The sequence below is a fragment of the Pristiophorus japonicus genome, unplaced genomic scaffold (assembly GCF_044704955.1).
Source record: "Pristiophorus japonicus isolate sPriJap1 unplaced genomic scaffold, sPriJap1.hap1 HAP1_SCAFFOLD_60, whole genome shotgun sequence".
NCBI classification, from domain to species: Eukaryota; Metazoa; Chordata; class Chondrichthyes; family Pristiophoridae; genus Pristiophorus; species Pristiophorus japonicus.
Genome location: NW_027254509.1, coordinates 562009 through 567358, shown reverse-complemented (window position 1 = coordinate 567358; position 5350 = coordinate 562009). Strand labels below are relative to the sequence as shown.

The 5350-nt window shown below is 47.4% G+C and overlaps 1 non-coding gene across 1 annotated transcript; it reads right to left on the bottom strand.

Annotated features, from left to right (window-relative positions):
- Positions 1-4780: 4780 nt before the first annotated feature.
- trnak-cuu (transfer RNA lysine (anticodon CUU)) lies at positions 4781-4853 on the bottom strand. Its single transcript has one exon. It is a non-coding gene; the product is annotated as a tRNA-Lys (tRNA).
- Between the last annotated feature and the right edge of the window lie 497 nt (positions 4854-5350).

Here is a 5350-nt window from a genome sequence, read left to right as displayed (position 1 = left end):
CGCTGGCACGTATAGAACCGATACCTCGCCATAGCACGCTCTCTCTCGGCAAAAGATGGTCCCGAACCAGTGTACTCACCTCCTCATACGACTTATCTGTGGGTTTCACCAGAGCCAGAAGATTCTTCATGAGGCTGTAGGTCTGAGCCCCACAGACTGTGAGGAGGACCACTCTCCTTTTTTGCAGCACTTCCTTCTCCGTCCAGCTCGTTGGCTAAAAAGTACTGGTCTAGCCGTTCGACATAGACTTCCCAGTCCTCACCGTCCGAGAACATCTCCAGGATGCCCACAGTTTGCTGCATCTTTGTGTTGGATTCGTATTCTCGACGCCAGTTATTGTGTTCCAAACACAGATGAGGCTGCACACAGGGACGTTAAAGTAACAGTGACTCAGTCTTTAATAAGACACTCCAGAGTGAGAAACTGGCCTTAGGGGCCAGCTTAAATATAGTGCTCCCAAGGGGTGTTGGGATCCCTTGGGACTTCAGGCGATGAGATCCCTGATGGTGGAACATGGGAGTGCATGCTTTACAGATACACAACACATTCGTTGCCTCAACTTTGATTTCTGCCAACATCCCTTGTGTTAAACCTTCGCAGCACCTCCGCCACAATCTCTCACCGCTCCTCCACCACGATCTCTCACAGTTCGTCCACCACGATCTCTCATCACTCCTCCGCCACGATCTCTCACCGTTCCTCCACCACGATCTCTCGCCGTTCCTCCACCACGACCTCTCACCGTTCCTCCACCACGATCTCTCACCGCTCCTCCACCACGACCTCTCACCGTTCCTCCACACTGACCTTCCCGCTCCTCCGCTGTACCTGGGTCCAGCCGATGTTCCTGCCTGCCCACGCACAAAACAGCGAACTGTGTTTTGATGACGTGCAGCACAGCAGGACTCCAGCTGTCCTGGTTAACCCTTACCACTGGACCAAGACCTCGCTCTGTCAAGCCCGTGTGGTGGCTGGTGTCCAACGGTCACACCACGTTAAAATAATCCACCCACAGGCATCTTCCACCCTTTGATTGGAGTTCAGAACTGGAACATCGGGTCCTTCATTGAAACACCTGTGAACCCATGTGGAATTAAGCGTTCCTCGTTCGAGGACCCGCCTATGATGATGATGATGATGATGTATGGGACCTTACCAAATGTCTGCTGGAAACCATCAGATTAAATCTAGTAAGACCCGTCCCTTGATTCAGTTTTCACTGACCTTGCCTTAGGAAGGCTATATTGGCGTTGGAGGGAGAACTGCATCGGATTCCCAGAATGATAACTGGATTCCAAGATTTAAATTAAGATATGAGATTACACCCACTGGAAATTAGAGGGTCGAGCATTGATTTGATGAACATTTTCAAAGATAATAAGGGACGAGATAGAGTAGATAGAGAGAAATATTTCCCGCTGGTTGGGGAGTGCCAGACTAGGGCCATAGTCTAAACATTAGAGACCGACGTTTCAGGAGTGAAATTCGGAAACATTCCAACACACACATGGTGGGAGAGGTTTGGAACTCCCTTCTGCAAAGGGCAGTTCGTGCTAGGTCAGTTGTTCATTTTACATCGCATTTTGATCAAAGGTATTCAGGAAGATTGTCCAAAGGCGGGTATATGGAGTTTGCTCAGAGATCAGCCATGATCTCATTGAATGGCAGAACCGGCTCGAGGGGCTGAATGGCCTCCTCCTGTTCCTGTGTAACAGGCTCGAGGGCCTGAATGGACCTCCTCCTGTTCCTGTGTAACAGGCACGAGCGGCTGAATAGCCTCTCCACTTCCTGTGTTACAGGCTCGAGGGGCTAAATGGGCCTCCTCCTGTTCCTGTGTATCAGGCTCGATGGGCTGAATGGGCCTCCTCCTGTTCCTGTGCAACAGGCTCGAGGGGCTGAATGGGCCTCCTCCTGTACCTGTGTGTAAGGTCTGGGAAACAAAGGGAGGTGATATGCGAAAACATAAACTAAATGGTATTGTGTTAAAAGAGAAGCAGAAGGATTGAGTGATTTACACACAGAAATCTTTGAAGCTGGGTAGATAAGTTACTAAGTTGTTTAAAAAGAATACAGGGCCCTTGGCTTTATATGAAGTGAAATAGAGGACACCAGCGAGGAAGTTGTACCATACCTTTTCAATCCCGGTTTAGGCCTCAGTTGGAGAACTGTTTACAGTTCTGAGCACCACAATTTAGGAAGGAATCAAGGCATTGGAGAGAACGTAAGAAATATATAAGAAACATTTTCTATATTTGTAGAAGACACAAACACAGGCATTCATCGAGAATCAATATGCAGGTGACCACACATAGATTAAAGAGCCAGAGAGACCGACAGAATCGGTTAACACCGGCAAATAGACAAGAGATATTTACAAGGACTGAAAGCACTTTGCGATCAGAAAATTGACGGCCCAGCTGTGGTTAATGACACGGCTTTTGATGATTGATCTCCGTACAAGCCTTGAAATTCAGGAGCACCGGTATCGTGCTTTGAAGCTCGAGATAAAGCTCGAGATTAAGCAACGTGGCGATACCAACAGGCGCCTGGCAGCAATCAGCGACAGGAAGATGCACCTTAAGCAGGCCCGGCTAGTTCAGTCGGTAGAATATTAGGCTTTTAATCTCCGGGTTGTGGGTTTGAGCCCCATGTTGGGTGAATTATTGTCCTTAAATTTTTTATGGTGCTTTCACAGGAAAACATCATTAATGAACCCATAATCTTCTTTTGCACAATGGACAAAATGCGAACTGAGGGAGAGTTGATCATTTGATCATATGTTCTGTGCTCTGTATAAGAACACAAGAACCAGGAGCAGGAGTCGGCCATTTGGCCCTTTGAGCCTGCCTTCTTTTGCAATGAAACAAATTATAACCATGTTTTTAAATGAGCGGTGCGAGATATTTATCGGGCACATTTCAATGCTTCACAAAACCATTCCTTTCGTTACAGCCACCCAGGATCGATTCCATGTTTGAGAAGTAACTTTGATATCATTGTTTGCAATTGAAGTGGGGTCATTTTATGAAGTTCGATGGATGTCCCAAAGCACTTGAGAGTGGTGTCCAAACAAATGAGTTTGTAATTAAAAACACTGAATGTCAGGAGTGCGATTTGACCCCACACTTCCAGAGGAGACTGTGACCTAAACACAGCACCTTAGACCGCTTGGCCATCCGGAATGTTAGAAACTCCACTTACAAGTTATTACTCTGGAAAGTTTCAGACCGGGCACTTGTTCAGTGTTACTGCAAGGCCCAGTGGCCGGGATATCCTCTCCCCCGTTGTTTTCCTGAGCCTGTGCACGGTGTCCGGGGAGCTTTGGTCCGGGTCCGAGGTAGCTTGCATCATGTGACAATGCACCCCGGACTGCTCTTGTTCCATTTTATCGCACATTAGTTTTTGGTGCAAAAATAATATCTCCAGAGGAGACAGTGATCGAAACACAGCACCGCATACCGCTCGGCCATCCTGACTATTCACTGCTGTGTGTGGCCACCTGCAGGTTGATTTTGAACTTTTGTGTCCTGTCACGTGAAATAAATGAGAGCAGCAGGCGTATCTCTGCCTGACACCGGGGAGACAGTGAGACAGACATTGCATTGTGTTCAGGTTTAATCACAGCAATATCCGCAGTCAGGAGCTGAAAAGGACGAAGAGCTGAAAAAACACAAGAAAAAAGCAAAGAAATGTCAGCAATTGTGGTAAACTCTTTAAGGTTTTTCCTGCTCGTTTCGTGATGCGGCACTCACAGAGGGAGTACGAATTCAGAAAATAATTCTTCCATTCAAAATCTTTAAAATAATGACATGCAACTAATTAAACTGTGTGCCGGGGGATGGGGATGGGTGAAGATTATTTGTTTTATTCCCCATTCATTAACCGACAGCGTTGTTTTGTAGAATTGTTACTGAGGGACATTGGAAACTTCAATAACTGAACTTTAATAATTTAAGCATTTTGAATCATTGATGAAGTTTTCTCCCCTATCTGACTTTACTCACTCTGTATGTTGGAGACTGGTTTAAAATGTTCAGTGCTCATGCGTGAAGGAACCTGGGGCGACTTTTGTTCAATTTATTTCACAGCAAAAGTATTCTCCAAAATACAATTTCCACCGGGGTTCGAACCGGGGACTTTTCACGTGTGAAGTGAATATGATAACCACTACACTACAGAAACACTGTGTCTAAAGCAATCTTAGGAAGATAACCAGAGCTTTAACCTACACAGCTGGCCGATACTTCAGGAGCTGGTTTTACGAGAAGAGAATGAAGGTGCTATATTTCGGAAGGCTGTGAGTGTGGCAGGAATTGATCTCGTGTTTCCCAGACTTCATACATAGGAACAGGAGATGGCCATTTAGCAGCGAGTGGTTAGGATCTGGAATGCACGGCTTGAAAGGGCGGTGGAGGATGACACAATCTTATCTTTCAGACGGGAATTGGATAAGTGTCTGAAGGAAAAACAATTGCAGGGCAACGGGGAAAGGGCGGGGAGTGGGACTCGCTGAGGGTCGGCACGGGCTCTATGGGCCGAATGGTCTTCCGTGCTGTAACCATTCCATGATTCGTTAAGTTAGTGGCACATTTCATAGTGTGGCTGGGAGCACAACATTGCAAAGGGACATGGATTGAGTCGCCAAAACTGGAGGCATCTGATTTAGGAGATTCGCGGGGCGTGGAACTTTCGGAGTTTAATGACTTTGAAAACAACATTTTTGTTTCGTGCCGTTTCGGTCAGAGGTTTTCCATTAAAGCAACATTAAATGAAAAGAAATCGCCCAACGTGGGTCTCGAACCCACGATCCTGAGATTAAGAGACTCATGCTCTACCGACTGAGCTAGCCAGGTTTCCATTCAAAGCAGGTTTTTATCACTCATTGCAGCCAGGCGCCTGTTTGCTCCGCCCCAGATGTTTCAACTTGCTGTTGAAGAACTGCCAGGATCTACATGAATGGTGGACCAGGCTGGAGGGGCCGAATGGCCAACTCCGGCCACTCATCCATACGTGTTTATGTTTACGTCTTTATGCGGAGCTCCATCAGGGTAAACGAGCCAAAGGAGGACAGCGGAAACGTTATAAGGACACCCTCAAAGCCTCCCTGGTAAAGTGCGTCATCACCACTGACACCTGGGAGACCCTGGCCGCAGACCGCCCGATGTGGAGACAGTCCTTCTGGGAGGGCGTTGAGCTCTTTGACTCTAGACGCAAGGAGCATGAAGAGACCAAGTGCAGGCAGCGGAAGGAGCACGCGGCAAACCAGTCCCACCGACCACTTCCGTCGATGTATGTCTGTCCCATCTGTAACAGGGTCTGTGGCTCTCGTATCGGAATGTTCAGCCATCAA